At 37.6% G+C, this 20,881-nt stretch overlaps 1 long non-coding RNA gene across 1 annotated transcript in view; it reads right to left on the bottom strand.

Moving 5' to 3' along the window:
- Nucleotides 1-20,881, bottom strand: part of LOC131494269 (uncharacterized) — a 69,433-nt gene that overhangs the window by 40,519 nt on the left and 8,033 nt on the right. The window contains exons 2-7 of the long non-coding RNA XR_009253284.1: nt 19,577-19,682; nt 18,387-18,491; nt 16,994-17,167; nt 13,187-13,342; nt 9,283-9,622; nt 1,330-1,399 (exon numbers count right to left, since the gene is read on the bottom strand). This is a non-coding gene — a long non-coding RNA (uncharacterized LOC131494269). The remainder of the gene's footprint in view (nt 1-1,329; nt 1,400-9,282; nt 9,623-13,186; nt 13,343-16,993; nt 17,168-18,386; nt 18,492-19,576; nt 19,683-20,881) is intronic.

Here is a 20,881-nt window from a genome sequence, read left to right as displayed (position 1 = left end):
CTCTTGAATTCCGCTCAGGTCATGATCCCAGCGTTGTGGGATGAGTCCCTTGATGGGTTCTATGCTGAGTATGGAGCCTGCTTGAGATTCTCTCTCTTCCTCTCTCTCTGCCACTCCCCCACTCACATCTCTCTCAAAATAAATAAATGAACTTGAAAAAATAAATTAAAAATAAAATCTGCTTAAACCTATTTCTAATTGCATTCAAAAACATTTTTGGCTACATCAAATTAGTTAATACAATTCAGAATAATAATAACCATTTGTAGATAAAATTAGGAACTCTCATTGGAAATGCTAAGAACTACCTGAATGTGTGCAAAGAGTAGACCATTATCTCCCTGCCAAGTCTGTATGTCCATGTTGTTATTGATATAAAGGGCAGTTCTAATATCCATATATATATTAACTCTTTAAATTTCATTGGAAATGAATTTTATTGTGTACCTTTCATGGGCCACTTAGCTAGTGTGCTTAACTTTTTAGAGTGATTGTGGGGATGGGGGACAGGAACAAAGATGTGTGTCAGTTGGGGGGTGGGGTTGGGCAGGTAGTGGTTATAGCTAAGGCCAAGAAGCGTTCTCAGATCTTGACCAGTTCTTTAACAAAGGTATGTTATGTTTTCATCAGGAAGAGGAAAAGTAGCATAAATAATTTAGGGAACCCTACATCAATACTTTAAAAGGAATTAGAACACACCCTTCTAATTATCATTGAATCTGCTTTTATAATGAAAAATAATAACTTTTTCCCTCATGATGAAAGTAATCCATATTCATTTATTTAATTTAGAAAATATAGACAAGCAAATGGAAGAAATCACACCTGTAATCCCATCACCCACAGATATACTTTCTATATTCTTCCATTCATTTTGTACCAAATGGTGTCATAATATACACTCCATTTGTAACTTGTTTCTTTCACAGAGCAATATTGTTACTATCCCTTGACAAAAATCTCTAAATCTAAATCTATCAATATCTAAAGCATGAAATGGGTAATCCTCAAAATTCTAGTTTTTATTACCACGGAACTAATAAACTTAACTTTCAAGTTAAGTTTACAGGCTACAGATGTGTTCACGTAGTCATAATATGTTTTTGTAAAATTTGCAGAAATAAGATATTAAAACATTTTTTTCTTAAAGAGAACCCTCCCCAATTTTACAAGTGTGAGGTCTCACAAAACCTGCATCAACCCCTGGTAGTACATCCTTTCCTTTCCCACTTCCATTAATTCAGCAAATATTTTTGAGTATTTATTACGGGCCACACACTGTTCTAGGTACTTGAGACACATCAATGAACAAAACTGAAAGAGACTTACTCTGCAGTGAGGAGAGGGAGGCAGCGAACACAAGGAAGTAATTATGTTGTATGCTGTCCAGTGGTATTTGCTGTGGAGAAACAGCAGGGAAGAGGGTAAAGGAGATTACTATTTTGGCAAAGAGAGGAGGTCTGGTAAAATTAAAAAAGATGGGTAAAGCCTTATAGAAAAGAGAACATTTGTGCCAAGACAGGGAGCCCATTTTTTTGAGAGCATTTATACATCCTTCTCATTATTATTTCAGTGTATACAAATATTGAATCATTGTGCTGTATACCTGAACTAGTATAATGTTAGATGTCAATTACACCTAAGAAAAAACTCACAGCATTTTAAAGTTTTATCTCTAACCAGGATTAAATACAAATAAACTTTTATTTGTAACCAGGATTAAATATGTTAAATACATAGGTGCATATGAACATATACCTATACATAGTTTAAAATTTTGTTTTAAATATAGTTTTGCTTGGTAACAACTTAATAATTCTACTAACATGAAAATAATAGATTTTAAATGGAAATTAGAGGAATGGCTGTCCTGAGTTCTTGACCCTTTCACAGTGATTTACAAGAAATTACATAACCTTGATTTTAAAAATCATAATTTAAGGGGCGCTTGGGTGACTCAGTCAGTTAAGCATCCAACTCTTGATTTCAGCTCAGGTCATGATCTCACAGTCATGGGATTGAGGCCTGCATCAGGATCTGTGCTGATAGCATGAAGCTTGCTTGGAATTCTCCCTCTCTCTTCTCTCTCTCTCTCTTTGCCCCTCCCCTGCTTGTGCGCTCTCTCTCTCGCTCTCTCTCTCTCTGTCTCTCTCAAAATAAAATAGATTAAAATAAAAAATTTTTTAAATCACAATTTAAGCCTTGTCTAGCACAGGCAGCCCACAGAGAGTAGAATCTGATACTTTTTACAACTGCAAAAGTACACATCTGAATGATACAGAAGTTCCCAAATTTAAAGGGCATTTCTGCACATGGTGAAAAAAAACCTCTTGTCAACAGAATGCAATTTATACTAACCCTAAAATTTGATGGCACTTTTGATTCTGCCTATTTTTAACAGGAATATATTTATGTATAGATTATACGTAAGAAGCCTAGAATGATATGCAGGAAAATGTCAACAGTACTTATTTTTGTGCCTATTGGTAGCGAGCTTATTTTGTGATTACCTACACCTTTTGACTTTTCCACAATGTGCACGTGTTACTTGAATAAATCATAATTTTTATGTTTTCCATGCTTCCATATTTGACTTTTTTTCTTTTTAATTTAATTTAATTTTTTAAATTTATATCCAGGTTAGTTAGCATATAGTGCACAAAGATTTCAGGGGGAGATTCCTTAATGCCCCTTACCCATTTAGCCCATCCCCCTTCCCACAACCTCTCCAGTAACCCTCTGTTTTTTCTCCATATTTAAGAGTCTCTTATGTTTTGTTCCCCTCCCTGTTTTTATATTATTTTTGCTTCCCTTCCTTTGTGTTCATCTGTTCTGTGTCTTAAAGTCCTCATATGAGTGAAGTCATATGATATTTGTCTTTCTCTGACTAAATTTGCTTAACATAATATCCTCTAGTTCAATCCATGTAGTTGCAAATGGCAAGATTTCATTCTTTTTGATTGCTAAGTAATACTCCATTGTGTGTGTGTGTGTGTGTGTGTGTGTGTGTGTGTGTGTATATATATATATATATATATATATATATATATATATGCCACATCCTCTTATCCATTTATCTATTGATGGACATTTGGGTTCTTTCCATACTTTGGCTATTGTTGATAGTGCTGCTATAAACATTGGGGTGCATGTGTGCCTTTGAAACAACACTCCTGTATCCCTTGGATAAATACCTAGTAGTGCAGTTACCAGGTCGTAGGGTAGTTCTATTTTTAATTTTTTGAGGAACCTCTGTACTGTTTTCCAGAGTGGCTGCACCAGCTTGCATTCCCGCCAATAATGCAAAAGAGATCCTTTTTCTCCGCATCCTTGCCAACATCTGTTGTTGCCTGTGTTGTTAATGTTAGCCATTCTGACAGGTGTGAGGTAGTATCTCATTGTGGTTTTGATTTATATTTCCCTGATGATGAGTGATGTTGAGCATTTTTTTCATGTGTTGGTTAACCATCTGGATGTCTTGTTTGGAGAAATGTCTATTCATGCTTTTTGCCCATTTCTTCCCTGGATTATTTGGGTTTTTCTGGGTGTTGAGTTTGATAAGTTCTTTATAGATTTTGGACACTAACCCTTCAGCAGTTATGTCATTTGCAAATATCTTCTCCCATTCTCTCAGTTGCCTTTTAGTTTTGCTGATTGTTTCCTTCGCTGTGCAGAAGCTTTTTATTCTGATGAGGTCCCAGTAGTTCATTTTTGCTTTTGTTTCCCTTGCCTCTGGAGATGTGTTAAGTAAGAAGTTGCTGTGGCCAAGATCAAAGAGGTTTTGCCTGCTTTCTCCTCGAGGATTCTGATGGTTTCCTGTCTTACATTTAGGTCTTTCATCCATTTTGAGTTTATTTTTGTGTATGGTGTAAGAAAGTGGTCCAGGTTCATTTTCCTGCATGTTGCTGTCCAGTTTTCCCACCATCACTTGCTGAAAAGAGTGTCTTTTTTCCACTGGATATTCTTTCCTGCTTTGTCAAAGATTAGTTGGCTATACGTTTGTGGGTCAATTTCTGGGTTCTCTATTCACTTCCACTGATCTGAATGTCTGTTTCTGTGCCAGTACCATACTGTCTTGATGATTACAACTTTATAATAAAGCTTGAAGTTCGGGATTGTGATGCCTCCTGCTATGGTTTTCTTTTTCAAGATTGCTTTGGCTATTCGGGGTCTTTTATGGTTCCATACAAATTTTAGGATTGTTTGTTCTAGCTCTGTGAAGAATGTTGGTGTTATTTTGATAGGGATTGCATTGAATATGTATATTGCTTTGGGTAGTATTGACATTTTAACAATATTTGTTCTTCCAATCAGGAAGCATGGAATATTTTTCCATTTTTTTTTTGTCTTCTTCAATTTCTTTCATAAGCTTTCTATAGTTTTCAGTGTATAGATTTTTCACCTTTTTGGTTAGATTTATTCCTAGGTGTTTTATGGGTTTTGGTTCAATTGTAAATTGGATCAATTCCTTGATTTCTCTTTCTGTTGCTTCATTGTTGGTGTATAGGAATGCAACCGATTTCTGTGCATTGATTTTATATCCTGCAACTTTGCTGAATTCATGAGTAAGTTCTAGCAGTTTTTTGGTGGGATCTTTTGGGTATTCTATATAGAGTATCATGTTATCTGCAAAGAGTGAAAGTCTGACTTCCTCCTGGCCGATTTGGATGCCTTTTATTTCTTTGTGTTGTCTGTTTGCTGAGGCTAAGACCTCCAAGCTATGTTGAATAACAGTGGCAAAAGTGGACATCCCTGTCTTGTTTATGACCTTAGGGAGAAAGCTCTCAGTTTTTCCCCATTGAGAATGATATTAGCATTGGGTCTTTCATATATGGCTTTTATGATCTGGAGGTATGATCCTTCTATCCCTACTTTCTTGAGGGTTTTTATCAAGAAAGGATGCTATATTTTGTCAAATCCTTTCTCTACATCTATTGAGAGGATCATGTGGTTCTTGTCCTTTCTTTTATTGATGTGATGAATCATATTGATTTTTTTGTAGATATTGAACCAGCCCTGCATCCCAGGTATAAATGCCACTTGGTTGTGATGAATAATTTTTTTAATGTATTGTTGGATCTGGTTGGCTAATGTCTTGTTGAGGATTTTTGCATGCATGTTCATCAGAGAAATTGTCTATATTTCTCCTTTTTAGTGGGGTCTTTGTCTGGTTTTGGACTCATGGTAATGCTGGCTTCATAGAAAGAATTTGGAAGTTTTCCTTCCATTTCTATTTTTTGGAATAGCTTCAAGAGAATAGGTGCTAACTCTTCTTAAATGTTTGGTAGAATTCCCGTGGAGAGCCATCTGGTCCTGGACTCTTGATTTTTGGGACATTTTTGATTACTAATTCAATTTTTTACTGGTTATGAGTCTGTTAAAAATTTCTATTTCTTCCTGTTTCAGTTTTGGTAGTTTATATATTTCTGGGAATTTGTCCATTTCTTCCAGAATACCCATTTTATTGGTGTAAAATTGCTCATAATATCCTATTATTGTTTTTATTTCTGCTGTGTTGGTTGTGATCTCTCCTCTTCACTCTTGATTTTATTTATTTGGGTCCTTTCCTTTTTCTTTTTGATCAAACTGACTAGTGGTTTATCTATTTTGTTAATTCGTTCAAAGAACCAGCTTCTGGTTTCATTGATCTGTTCTCCTGTTTTTTTTTGTTTGTTTGTTTGTTTGTTTGTTTTTGTTTTTTGGTTTTGATAGCATTAATTTCTGCTCTAATCTTTATTATTTCCTGTTTTCTGCTGGTTTTGGGTTTATTTGATGCTCTTTTTCCAGCTCTTTGAGGTGTAAGGTTAGGTTGTGTATCTGAGACCTTTCTTCCTTCTTTAGGAAGGCCTGGATTCCTATATACTTCCCTCTGATGACCGCCTTTGCTGTGTCCCAGAGGTTTTGGGCTGTGGTGTTTTCATTTTCATTGGCGTCCGTGTACTTTTTAATTTCCTCTTTAGCTTCTTGGTTAGCTCATTCATTCTTTAGTAGGATGTTCTTTAGTCTCCAAGTATTTGTTACCTTTCTAAATTTTTTCATGTGGTTGATTTCAAGTTTCATACCGCTGTGGTCTGAAAATATGTATGGTATGATCTTGATCTTTTTGTACTTGTTGAGGGCTGATTTGTGTCCCAGTATGTGGTCTATTCTGGAGAATGTTTCATGCGCACTGAAGAAGAACATATATTCCGCTGCTTTAGGTTGAAATGTTCTGAATATATCTGTGAAGTCCATCTGGTCCAGCATGTCATTCAAAGCCACTGTTTCCTTTTGATTTTCTGATTAGATGATCTGTCCATTGTTGTAAGTGGGGGTGTAGAAGTCCCTGCTATTATGGTATTATTATCAATGAGTTTTTTTATGTTTGTGATTCATTGATTTATATATTTTTTTGCTCCACATTTGGAGCATAAATGTTTACAATTGTTAGGTATTCTTGGTGGATAAACCCCTTAATTATGACATAATGCCCTTCTTCATCCATTGTTACAGTCTTTATTTTAAAGTCTAGATTGTCCGATGTAAGTATGGCTACTCCAGCTTTCTTTTGTCGACAATTAGCATGATAGATGGTTCTCCATTCTCTTACTTTCAACCTGAAGGTGTCTTTAGGTCTAAAGTGGGTCTCTTGTAAACAGCATATAGATGGATCTTGTTTTCTTATCCATTCTGTTACCCTTTGTCTTTTGATAGGAGCATTTAGTCCATTGACATTTAGAGTGAGTACTGAAAGATATAAATTTATTGCCATTATGTTGCTTGTAGAGTTGGAGTTTCTGGTGGTGTTCTCTGGTCCTTTCCAGTCTTTGTTGCTTTTGGTACTTATGTATGTATGTATGTATGTATGTATGTATGTATGTATGTATGTATTCTTTTCTCCCCTCAGAGCGTCCCCCTTAAAATTTCTTACAGAGCTGGCTTAGTGGTTATGAACTCCTTTAATTTTTGTTTGTTTGGGAAACTTTTAATCTCTCCTATTTTGAATGACAGCCTTGCTGGATAAAGAATTCTTGGCTGCGTATTTTTCTGATTCAGCACATTGAATATATCCTGCCACTCCTTTCTGGCCTGTCAAGTTTCTGTGGATAGGTCTGCTGAAACCTGATCTGTTTTCCCATGTAGGTTAAGGACTTTTTTTCCCTTGCTGCTTTCATGATTCTCTCCTTGCCTGAGTATTTTGTGATATGCCTTGTTGATGGTCGGTTTTTGTTGAATTTTTATGGGAGTCCTCTCTACTTCCTGGATTTTGATGTCTGTGTCTTTCCCCAGGTTAGGAAAGTTTTCTGCTATGATTTGTTCATGTAACACTTCTACCCCTTTTGCTCTCTCTTCATCTTCTGGTGAAGATGAATCTGATGTTGTTCCTTTTTAATGAATCACTGATTTCTCTAATTCTTAAATCGTACTCTTTTGCCTTAGTCTCCCTCTTTTTTTCTGCTTCATTTTTCTCCATAAGTTTGTCCTCTATGTCACTGATTTGCTGCTGTGTCTCATCCATCTTTGCCACTGTGGCATCTATTCGAAATTGCAGCTCAGTTATAGCATTTTTTAAATTTCATCCGGCCTAGCTTTTACTTCCTTTTTCTCCACAGAGAGGGATTCTAATCTATTTCTGACTCCAGCTAGTGTTCTATTATCGTGATTCTAAATCTGGTTCAGACATCTTACTTGTATCTGTGTTGGTTAAGTCCCTGGCTGTTGTTTCTTCCTACTCTTTCTTTCGAGGTGAACTCCTTCGTTTTGTCATTTTGAAGGAAGAAAAGGAATTAATGAGATAAAAAAATTTAAAACAATTAAAATTAAAAAAATTAAAATTAAAAAATTAAAAAAAACATACACACACAAATCAAATAAATGATGTTAGGTCTTAGGTGTGTTTTGGTCTGGGTGTTGAAAGGGGCTTGATAGATTAGAGAAAACAGGGGGGAAAAAAAGGAAACCTTTTGAAAATTTGAAAAAATGAGTACGAGTACACTGAAATAGAATAAAATGAAATTATGGAAGTCAAATAGAATTTGAAAAATTTACAAAAAAGTAAAAAAAATATAGTTGAAAGAAACTTTTAAAATATTTTAATAAAAGTTGAAAATAAATATTTTCTTTCTGTATTCAAGAAAAACGGAAAAGAGAAAAAAAAGAAAATTGAATAGATGGACCAGCAAACAGACTGAAATATGATTGAAATTACTTTGTTTTCCCCTAGAAGTCAAACTATGAAGTACTTTATAGTCCATAAACTCAGCAGGCAGAGACTTGTGTTCCTGAAGAGCAAAGTTGGTCCAGTTGGGCGGGGCTTAGTGTAATGGCTCCATTCTCTACTAGATGGCACTGCTTAGCTTAATGGGGTGGATTGTCGTGGCGCTTGTATGTGCATATGCGCATGCATGGGAGTGGTGAAAATGGTGTCACCCAGCTACCCAGTCTCTAGTATCGGAGCTCTGTTTTCCCCAATTAGCAATCACGCACCTGTCCTTTGTCTCTGGCTTCCATCCACTTCCTGCTTTCACACTGTCTGTGATCCAGCCCCAGGCAGCATCTCCCTCCTGAGTTTTATCTCAGATGCAGCTGTTTTTCCCAACCCCTTACTTCTGAGGGACTGTGGCTTTGACCTGTTCTGCCCCTCTGCCGGAGGGTCTCACCGAGCAATGCCTGGGTGCTGGCTGTACCCAGGAATGTTCACAGGACTGTGCTGCTGCCAATGCCCAGAGACTGCGGCTGGGTTCCAGTCAACCCCAGAAAAAGTTCAAGTGATCATGTAGCAGCAGTGTTTCAGGGATTATGGAAAATCACAACACACATCTGGCACTAGGTTTCACCCTTTAGGACCTTGTTCCAGCACCAGCGAATGTGGTTGTTTTCCCGGGTCCACTGGGGCCTTTGCCTGTGGGAGAGCCACACAGCCTCTACCAGATGTCCTCCCAGCAGGGGAACTGGCTCTCCCCGTGTGGCCCAAAGACCTCCGGACTTCACTTTGCTCCTGAGGATTCGCCCTTCTCACCAGAGCACCACCAGGTTCGAGCTGCGCTGTTTCAGACTCTGTGCTCCCCCATTTATAGTGTCTTAATGGAATTTAAACCCTCTCCTTTCTCCTTTCTCCCTTTTTAGTTCAGTCCCTGTGCCTGTTTCTGCTTTACCACTTTCTCTCCAGCTGCTTTTGGGGAGGGTGTTTTTCCTGTATTCTCCACCCCCCACTCCCCACTCCATCCTCTGTCCACAAGCAAAAACAGCTCCCTGCCCTGCGGGGCTTCTCTTTCCCCCAGTTCACCTCTCCATGCCATGTACCTGCTGAGTTCTTTGGTTCATGTTGTGCAGATTGTCGTGTTAATCCTCAGATCAGTTTTCTAGGTGAGCAGGAAGGTTTAGTGTTGATCTGGCTGTATTTCATGGATGCAAGATGCAAAAAATACAATTCCATGCTGTTCCACCATCTTGGCTCCTCCCGACCTTCTCTTTTTCTAATGTAATCTCAGATATAATCCTCACTCCTGAACATCACTGAAAAGTACCAGGGAAATGTCTCTCTCCTTGCTTCCTGGTGACACCTTTGAGCAACTGTTCTCCTGCCGTCGTTTAACAACCTCTCTTTAGTCTATGTCACTTCCAGATCTCAGTCAGCCATGGCCTGGAGTAAAAGAGGTGAACATAAGGACACAGGATAACCCACCATATTTCTCCTTTAATAGAGACACTCAGCCTCAATCAACTGTATCTGTTCTTTGTTTCCCCACCTCCCAGTGGGGCTTTCTCTGTCTTCCTGATCCACTTGGACGAGCCAAGGCATCATCTCATATGATGTCTTCATATGAGAGTCCAAAGCAGGCTTTTTTTTTTTTTTTATTTCTAGAGGATAAATTCAGACTTATGAATTCTTGTAAAATGCAGTATTTCCTAATCTTTAATGGTAGAAATTTTAGGCAACTTTGAAGAGTAAAGCCAGTGAATTAAGGTTAAAGTGCCCATGGTCACATCACTGGACAAAGATAGGCCTAGAATTCAGACTCTAATTCTAGTGCTCATTCCTCTAAACCAGAACACCTTGGATGTTGAACCTAACTGAAGACCATGACATACTCTCGGTTTACTTAGAGAAGTAAGGAAATATGACAAAGCCTATGTCATTTGTTTCTGTTTAAATGTTCAAGTTCCTCATCTTTTTTTTAAACTTTATTTACTTTTGAGAGAGAGAGAGAGACAGAGCGTGAGCAGGGGAGGGCCAAGAGAGAGGGAGACATAGAATCCGAAGCAGGCTCCAGGCTCTGAGCTGTCAGCACAGAGCCTGACCTGGGGCTTGAACCCATGAACCATGAGATCATGACCTAAGCTGAAGTCGGATGCACAACTGACTGAGCCACCCAGGTGCCCCTGAAATTCCTCATCTTAAAGAATTTGTTGCATAACAGCTAACACTCAGGTTGGATGTTTCGGGAAGATTGTTTAGAATGTTTTTTTAAAAATGTGCTGGAGATTTTCATAGAAATTTCTACTTTTCCTGATAGCCTTTTATTTCCTCATCTTTCTCTTTCTTCTCACATACACATGCAAGTTTTTCTCTTCCTACTGTTTGCACAGAAACAGGATATGTTGAGAGCAAGTTCAAAGAGGTACCTACGTGGAAAGGTTCACAGTTGATACAAATCAAGAGTAGATCAGTGAAGTGGAAACCATGGAACAATGTTATTATTGTTTATATTCAGGCAACATTGGCAAAAATACCCCACGCACTGTGACATGAAACTGAGCTTCTAAATAAGCGATAACTACTTTAGCGTAGAGCTTTACTTTCGTTAACTTGTTTACTTTATGATTGTAATGCTACTTAGTAATTTTCTGTTAATGAACTTCCTAAGATCATTAGTGTATAGTCTTAAAATTAGGTATGCATCCTTGTTTTAATAAGAGCTTGCAATGCACAGGAGCCAGCTGTCACATTTTCAGTTTGAATATAAGAATTATCCCACACGCCCCTACTGAATCAGTATTGACATCTATAAACAAGACTAATAGGAGATATAAAAATAATAAATGATTAGCCCTGTGAATAGGCATGTGGAATTACTTATTGCTTTTCCCTGTTCTGTTTGTTAATGTTTATTTATTTTTGAGAGAGAGACAGAGAGACAGACAGACAGACAGAGTGAGAGTGGGGGGAGGGACAGAGAGAAGAGGAAGACAAAGAATCTGAAGCAGGTTCAAGGCTCTAAGCTGTCAGCACAGAGCCAAACACAGGGCTCAAACCTACCAACCGTGAGATCATGACCTGAGCCGAAGTCCGAAGCTTAACTGACCTGAGATGAAACAGGATGCTTAACCTACTAAGCCACCCAGGCGCCCCTCCCTGTTCTGGTTGTTAACCAGGGTTTGATTACCTGTAATAAACACAAGCAAAATGTATATTGTTTCATGGGATAAAAAAAAAAAAAGAAAAAAAAAAGAATGTTTCAGGCACAATATCCTGAGTTAACTCTCACAATACTTCTTAGGAAAATATGATCATTCCCATTTCTAGTAATGAATAAGGTCATTCCCAGGGAGGAGAAGCAAGTGGTGGAAAGAAGATTCACACTCATCATCCTTACACCACACTACAGGCTTTTTCTGCAATGCTTGCTTCCTTCCCTCCTTTTCAAAGTTGTGTGTCCTTCCTCACAACACTTCTCATTTCCAATTCTGAGGCAAAGCATTTATACAAATACACTGACAGACACTTGCTTACTCACGATGGGTTATTTCCACTGTCCTCTTTTGAGTATTCCCAAAACTGAGAGGAAAAGGCTGCTTCCGATCAGCCTTTTCTAGTGTTACATATCCTTTCCTCTCCCTCTAATCTGAAGGAACGCCACAAACATATATATAGCACTGAAAGTCATTCTTTTCTTTCTTCAACTATGTTTCTCCTTTCTCCTTCCCATTTTCTATTCTGGCACTGGAGAAGCACTGGAAAGCACATCCTTACAGACATACTCGTTTTTTTTAGGGATCCTATTTTTTAAAACAATTAATTGCAAAAATACATGATGTAAAATATTTAACCATTCTCAAGTGTATAGTACCTTTACTATATTTACATTGTAACAGATCTCTAGAGGTCTTCTCTCCCAAAGCTGACACCCTATATCCATTGAATAACTCCTCATTTTACTCTCCTTCCACCCCAGTCCCTGGCAACTACCCTCCTACTTTCTGTTTCCATAATTTTGACCATCCTAGACATCTCATATTTGTGACTGGCTTATTTCACTTAGCGTGGTGTCCTCAAGGTTCATCCATGTTGTGGGATGTAATAGAATTTCCTAATTTCTAAAGGCTGAATAGTATTTGATTATTTATATTTACTACATTTTCTTTATTCACCTATCACTGGACATTTGGCTCCTTCCACCTCTTGGCTATTGTGAATAATGCTGCAATGAACATGGGTGTATAAATATTTTTTGGGGATCCTGCTTTAAGTTCTTTTAGATATATACCCACAGGTGGGATTGCTGGATCACATGGCAATTCTAACATTTAGTTTTTTGAGAACCTTCCCTACTAGGTTCTACATATCTGCCAAAACTTATTATTTTCTATTTTTTTTATATAGTGGCCATCCTAATGTGTCATTGGCATTCTGTTTTCCATTTCTGTAATGATTAGTAAGTATGCACTATTTTTTTAATTTAAAATGTTTTGTTTTTATAATTGAGAAAATACTATGTGCTAGGTACTGTGTTAAGTGCTTTGTATGCAATAGCTTATTACTTTTAACAACCATCCTGTGGCCTAGTGGTAATATCCTTACTTTGTGTTTGAAGAAACTGAGAATCGGAGTTTGAGTAGTTTTCCTAAGGACAGAGAACTGCTACACGGTGAAATCAGAATTCAAAACCAGTTTTGATACCAAAGCTCACATTTCTAACAGTTGAGTTATCTCCCTGCTTTTTGCTTTAGCCATTAATTCGCTAAGCCAATTTTTGGTGATGTATACAGTTCTATACAAAGGAAGGGGAGAGTAATATTTTTTAAGTGCCTGGCTTGTGCCAGACACTGCTAAATGCTCACAGATACGTAGGTGTGAGTGTGTTTTGGAGTGGAGTGAAAGAGGGAAGTCCTTGCATTTTACACATATAAGCTTTTATTCCATTTACATGGTTGGCATTGCAAGTCACAGAGTGCAATGGAAACAAAGTTGAGTTTGTTTTCTTACCATAGTCTTTGTAAATTTGAAGGTCATTTTTGCTGATAATTATACTCTTAAGAAACATGCAGGAATTCCAGATAAATTGCAATTCCAATTGAGGAGTTGACTGTGTCTCATAGAGAGGGTACACAAGCAATACACTACAGGAAAGAAGAGTCTTAGCTAGGATAAAAGGAAACAAAAATAAATGAGTACGTAAATTAGGAACTACCAGTTGGTTTATTCTCTTGAGCACTTGCTCTGCTGCACCAGCTCTATTTTCCCCATGTAGAGTGCCTACAACTGCTTCCATATTGTCTCCCCTGTTCTATTTCACCTCATGGTAGAAACAAAAGCAGTGGGTCAAGAGGTATTTTAGTTTTGCTAACACCGTGACAAATTCAGAACTGGTGTGACATTTAAGATGACCCTAAACCCAGGAAAACTGAGTCATGTGAATACATGACTCTTGACTGCCTATGGTAACCCCCTAATACTGAAATCTTTAGCCCAAACTTCATTTGGTCATGAAAAGCATGAAGAGAATGGGAAGCTAAAATCATTTCATCTGTGCCTTACATTTAAAAAGCATATTAACCTCTTATCTGGATTGAAATAGTTTGGGATGTATTACTGCAATATTTCAAATTCGTAATACCAATCATAAACAAAAACATCTTTAGGTAAGAGTATAAATCTCCCAATAAACTTACAAAAGAGGTGATAAAAACGGCTGCTAGTATTTATAATATTCGTCAAGTGCTGCTAATGTTATAGAAACCAATAAGCTAGCTAGTTTTTGTGGTTAAATATGATATTGCCACAGCCTTACCCCTAAAACGCAGGGACAGTGTAAGTGCAGTAATATATTTTGTGTCACAGCCTTCAGTGTAAATCATGAGCCAGACACAGCACGCCATATTATCTCAACTTTTGTAAATTTTATAGATTTAGAATTGCTGAATTGAAATGAAACTACCAAGTAAAATTAAATGCTGTTCATAGATATCCTATACCACTGTTGGGAATCACAGCCATCTGTGAAAATTATACCCAGATTTACTGCTCCAACCCATTGCATCTGTGCTCTTTAGCAATGTTCTTTCACTCTTTTTGCTTTCTTTTCCTCTTCTTTGTGATTTATTATCTCCTTCTTTCATCTCTATTAAAAGTTCAACATCTCTTACTTATACCTGAATGAGGTTTCATTATACGCTCTTCTGAAGAAAAAATGGCTTATGACAGTAAATGAGAAAACAGTTCAAGAAAACAAATGAAAGCCATAACTTTGCTCTGTTATTAGTACTTTATTTCATATTGCTTAGTCTTAGTTCTTAATTTTTATGTATTATTCATCAGGAAGTTTGAATAGTTAGGCTTGCAAAGCACCCCATAACACAGTCGCAGGTTCTGTTAATTATTTTGGTGTTGAGATATAAAAGTTAAGTCTACAATGTAATGTATATTTCACAATTTTTCAGAGCCCATGGCTTTCACATGAATATTTTTAATGAGGCATTTCAATAAAATTTTTATAAATGAATTTTAGTTAACAAAAAATTGTCCCTGTGAAATAGAATTGCTCTATTGGTATTTCTTAGTTTATTTATTTATTTAAAAAAAATTTTTTTAACATTTATTCATTTTTGAGAGACAGAGTTAGACAGAGCATGAGCAGGGGAAGGGAGAGAGAGAGGGAGACACAGATTCTGAAGCAGGATTCAGGTTCTGAGCTGTCAGCACAGAGCCCAACATGGAGCTCGAACCCATGAACTATGAGATCATGACCTGAGCTGAAGTCAGACACTTAACCCGCTGAGACACCCAGGTGCCCTGGTATTTCTTAGTTTATAAATGAGAAAACAGTAGCTTAGTAAGGTTAATGGAGATACCCAAGTCATATGGGTCATAAGTAACTACCTGTAATTTGGATGTATAAATATGAATGTCATATTCAAAAATCTGTGTTTGACCCAACATATCATACTACTAATGCTATCTTATGTTATTTTCACTTAAATATTTTGTCATGTAAGTATTTCTATCATTTATATGGCTATTATTTTTATTATTCATATAATTCCCCACCAAGTTGATCGATATTTTCTCTGGTTTGTTTTTGCTCTTGCAAATAAAGATATAGTTGACATTGTCACACATATGCTTTCATTTCTGTTAAATTTTATCTTTAGAATAAATTCCTAGCTATATCCATGTTGAGTAAAGAACGGTGTCTTCAAAAGTTGTCTATGAATTTGACAGTAAATTTCATATATTAGAAAAAAAAAGTTGTCTATGCTTCTCATAAGTTATTTTATTTAAAAATTTTAACAAGAAATAGGGCACCTGGGTGACTCAGCCGGTTAAGCATCTGACCTCGGCTCAGGTCATGATCTCATGGTTTTTGGGTTCGAGGCCTGCATAGGGTTCTGTGCTGACAGCTCAGAGCCTGGAGCCTACTTCAGATTCTGTGTCCGTCTCTCTCTGCCCCTACCCTGTTGATGGCCTCTCTTTGCTTCTCAAAAGTAAATAAACGTTAAAAAAATAAATAAATAATAAAAAATTTAAAAATAAACTATATAAATAATGCGTTATACTAGTTAAAAAATTATCAGGAAATGTAGTAAGACATTTCCAGATAGTGTATATGTTGCTCATTCTGATTGGCCTTGGTCTTTCAGACTGTGTTTTCCTTACATTCATTAATACTATAATGGAGAGCCTGGCATAGAACCAGTAGCAGAAGGAATGATGAGAGTTGAAAGATGTCTTCCACCAGAAGATTCATCATGGCTACCATGCTCTACCAACGTAATGAATGTATTTCTAGTGTTATATGGATGATTTTTGAGTTCATTGGTTTATATTTCCAGGATTTCACAATGAATATATTCACAATGAATTCACAATGAATTGTTGGAGAAAGCAGATAATACAAAGCAAATAGTCATTTTCGGTTCAATCAGTACTATGAGGTTATATGTAAGATAGGGAGATTGGACAAAGATAGTCATGTGGTGGGTTGGGGATAGATGGCTTCTATCTTAGAGTGCTAATGAAAGACTTCTTAAAGCCTTTGAACTAAGACCTGAAAGCTGAGGGATAAGGGGGCCAGGAAACAATAAATGCAAATGCCCAGGAGAAGCAAAGGTTTGTCCTGTAAAATAGAAAGAAAGCCAGAGGGACTGGAGTGTAGTCGATGTGGCAGGAGATGAGCTTGAAGAAATTCTCAGGGCTGATCATATTGGGCACTGTGGGTCACGCTAAGGAATTTGGATTTTTACTTTGTTTGTAAGGAGAATAGGAATAGGAGAATGGAATGATGTGCTAAAAGATCATCTGGCTGCTGTATGTCTTGTCCCAGGTCAATCACTTACCCATCTGGCGATGACATCTACTATCTAGCACATAGGAAACACTGAACAACTAAGTACAAATTATCCGTTTTATGTTCAATATCTTCTCCAATATAATCTCTCTTTTTTGACTATCCCTTTTTTTCCTGTTTCCCTGACTACAGGGAAATTTCCAATGCATGACAACTCAGCGAAAGCATTACTTACTCTTCCTGGGAGCCTTCCTATCTTTAGAATCTACATCTTGTTTACCCCTGCTCAGTCTTTGGCCCAGGGTCTTAGTTCCCTCATAGAATAAGACGCTTTAAGATGCTGTTCTCCCTCAGGACTCAGCAAGACATAGGCCCTTGCATTCCTTATTTTATAGCTGGGCGGAGAGCTGAATATTCTCCAGTAAATGTATATAGAAAATGAGTGGGACAAGTGAGGAATTCTTGACAATAACAGTTTCTGTAAGATGTACATTGGATTCACTTACTTTGGAGAGAAGAGCAGGGACCAGTGTGAATCATTCCACAGGGATCATGCTTAAACCAAAGGGAAGGTGCCCTTCCTTTGGGCCCACATAAAGGAGCCTGAAAACTGGGTGTGAAGAATGAGAGGCTTTGGCTGCCATCAGTTAGATGCTCTGCAAACATAGCAATTGGCATTTCTATTGTAAATATTTAGGGCAAGAAAAAGAAAGAAATTCAGATGGCACACATAATGAGGTACTTTTTTTTTTTTTTTTTCTGATTACTCCAGAAAAATCAAAGGCCACACAGGAACCAGATAGTAGAACTGGAAATCCCCTTGTACTTCTCATTTTGTTTAGTTGCTTATTACGAGTAAGGAAAAGGATGAGAAAAGAGCAGATAGGACTAAGTGCTGCCACTGAGGTTTTGTGCAACCACTAAATAACACAACCGAGAGAAAATGAAAATGGGAGCCAAATCCTGTCTTTCACTGGATGGACGCAGAACTCAGCCATTAATAGCAAGGGGAGGCATGGTGAGGTGGAAAAGCCGTAGGGACTGGAGTCAGAAGATGTGAGTCCCCAGCTCTGCTGTTTACTGATATGACCTTGGATAAATCTGTTAGGTCACACTGAATGAGCTGGTTTACTCAACTCATAATGATACTATCTTTAGCAACAATTTCGCAGGTTTGTTAACACAAATGAAACAAGATTAGCAAAACTGATTTGTTATTATCATTTCAATAAAAATAGGTGGGAACTGCTCCATCTTTACTACACCCCATCCCAAACTAGAAACATCTTCCCCAAATCTCCTTCCAGCACACCTATACTGTAATCTCTCCTCTCTTTACAATTGCTTTGTTGAGCAGTTTTCTGATGGCCCATCATGATGCTAGCCAGCTGTAGGGCTAAGGTGGCCAACCGAGGGATCTGATTTTAAGTACACTAGGTGAGCGGGTGTGTATTAGCGTTGATTTTTCACAGCCTGTTTTGCTGTGTTCATCAGTTGGCTCTTCTCCCTTTGGATTCATGCACTCAGCACATTTCCACATTTGTACTTTGCTTTGCAATTATCCCTGACAAACAACTATTTGCAGTATGTGATGTTACTAAACAGTTTTCATGCAAACCCTGCTTTCCCACATCCCGGAAAAGATTGACTCTTTTTTAGAGTCTATTTAAAATGGGCCGCATTTATGCACTGACTGGTGAAAAAGACAAACATGACCAAACAGAATCTCTAGTTTAGCGTTTGAAGTCCCTGAAATAGGTTGATGGTAAAAGCAAGACCAAGAGGTGATCAAAATGCTTGGCTGTTGTTCATTAGTGACATTAAACATAAGCAGTGATTGATTTCCCTTAGCTGAGCTTTGAAAACACAAATAACCTACAGCACATTTGATTTTCTTACCTGGATGCTGTAATGACTGATTGAGTTCAGTTCACTGACACAAGCCATGGCCACTGTAATAGGAATTAGTCCCTGAACATGGCTTTGGACCTTATTACCAAATGTCTGGGGGCAGGGAGGGAATAAGAAAAGAAAGTTATTAGTGAAAAGAAAACTCAATATTGGGAATCTGGTTTATTTTTAGCACTAACCTCAGGATACAGAAATTTGGAATGAAATGGACTCAATACTAATTAAGAGACTGATGATCCCTATGGTTTGTGTCGAGAAGTATCAATGAACTGTAAGTCAGTCAATTAAAATGTAAAAGATAAATAATACCTATATCACACATGTTTGCAACTATGTCTCTAGGTTGAGTTCCCCTCAACTAACTAACACTGAATTATAAGTTCATACTAGGCCAACACTACTCTCATGTGAAGCCTCCCAATATTTTTCTTCCTTCTTTTTTTCTTGATTTCATAGGAAATTAGAATATCTATTTATAAAAATGTGGCAGTTTGGGAATCAGATCTAGGGGTATATAATCTGGAGTTTTTCCAAAGGTGGAAATAAAAGGTTAGAAAAGAAAAATAGCTAAACAAGACTGTGTATTAGGATATTGTGGACACAATCAATTCCTCACACAAGTCTTATCAACCAATCGCCTCATATGAATTTGTTATAAATGCAGTCTTAGTCTTTGGGCAGGAAAGTAGATAATTTAACTCAGGCCCTTTGAAAACCACACAGGTCACCAATACAGTAATGTAAACATGGCTGGAAAATTCATTTCAACTCTGGTGACTACCTTGGCTGTAAGCAGATTTGATGAGGAAATCCTATGCCTGTTTTTGTAGGTCCATCCTAAGTTTCCACAGGGAAACAGAACCACCCCTCCTGATGCTGCCTGATATGCATAATGTGGTCCTTAGTGGATAATTGTGACATTAATGCGTGTCTCATCCTGATCTGGAGTTAGTGCAACAACAACAATAGAAGACAGTGAACCTTTATTCCTGTGCCACACTTTGTGGTAAGACATGCATGTATTAGCTCATTTAATTTTCACAGTGCTCCCATATTATTATTTTCCTCATTTTTTTCCAACAACCAATCTAACACAGAGAGGTGCAAATCGCCCATATTTTCCTCTTATGAAAAAATTCTCAATGGAGGCAAGGAGCAGTGGATCATTTCAAACTTACCACAGCAATAGCTTCAGGAAAGAAGGTATATGTAAGATGACATTGTAAGCCACATTGGTCAGCAAATAAAGGGTGGTCACAACGGGCATGGATACAGAAACGGACACTGGTAGAGTCCAAAGAAGAAAAACAAAAGGACATTTTACTGTTTGAACATTTGAAAAGAACCCAAGAATATAAGCACTGCATCCAAATGGAAGATTTTCCTGTGGGCAAAAGTGATGACTCTCCTCACAGTTTAGAGCACTTTCTCCAAGACATCTTTTCTCTCACTTTCTCTTTATTCCATTAAGAAACTGTCATCCTGAAATAAATAAACTGGTATGATCTGTTTTGAAAAAGGCAATTATATTCACTTTCCTACAAGCATATTTATAGTTTCCCATCAGAGAAAATATCTTCCCTTAAACTTTTGCTAGGTGACAAAGGAAGATATGCTGAGGCATTAACAGTGTGGAAGAAAGATTTTGTCCCCCTCAGTCTAAACCCAGTGTCATGCCTGTGAATATGCTGCATAGGTGGCAAAAGGAAATTAAGGTTACAGATGGAATTAAGGGTGCCAGTCAGACTTGAAGAGATCACCTTGTATCATTTGGAAGAGGGGCAGGAGAGGCTGAAATTTATAGAGAGGTTCTCCTTGTCCTTGTTGGCTTTGAACATGGAAGTGGACCATGAGCCAAGAAGTGTAGGCAGCCCTTAGAAGCTGGGAACAACTCTCAGAAGACAATGGCATAAAATGGGGACCTCAGACTTACAACTGCAAGGAACAGAATTCTGGCAATAACCTATATGAGCCAGGAAATGGATTGACTCCTAGAATCTAAAAAGGAATGCAGCTTTGCCTACACCTAGATTTTAGCCTTGTGAGCTCTGTATCAGGGGTCTTACACACAAACATAATAAAATACACACATATATACCTACGTGAATAAAATAATAAAGTTCACTCTCTGCTATAGTGTGCTATGTCCAATGCAGTGCTACATATATGAACGCAGTCATATCCTTTAAAAAGTATGTTGAGGGGCGCCTGAGTGGCTCAATCAGTTGAGCCTCCAACCTTGATTTTGGCTCAGGTCATGATCTCAGGGCTGTGAGATCAAGCCCCGCATCAGGCTCCATGCTTTGTACATTTTGGATAATTGCTTTGGTTTTGGTTTTCTGCTTTTATCCCGAGTCTGATCTCTTTAAAGGCAAGAATGCTTCTTTTTCATTTTTTTCCTCTCTAAGCATTCAAATATATGCTTGTTGAAAAATAATTTTGTGAAGGTTTTGACTTACTTTGAGGTAATTGGAGCTTCTTTG

This window comes from Neofelis nebulosa, chromosome 14 (assembly GCF_028018385.1).
Source record: "Neofelis nebulosa isolate mNeoNeb1 chromosome 14, mNeoNeb1.pri, whole genome shotgun sequence".
In the NCBI taxonomy this organism is placed as follows: domain Eukaryota; kingdom Metazoa; phylum Chordata; class Mammalia; order Carnivora; family Felidae; genus Neofelis; species Neofelis nebulosa.
This window is presented reverse-complemented; position numbering and strand designations above follow the sequence as displayed.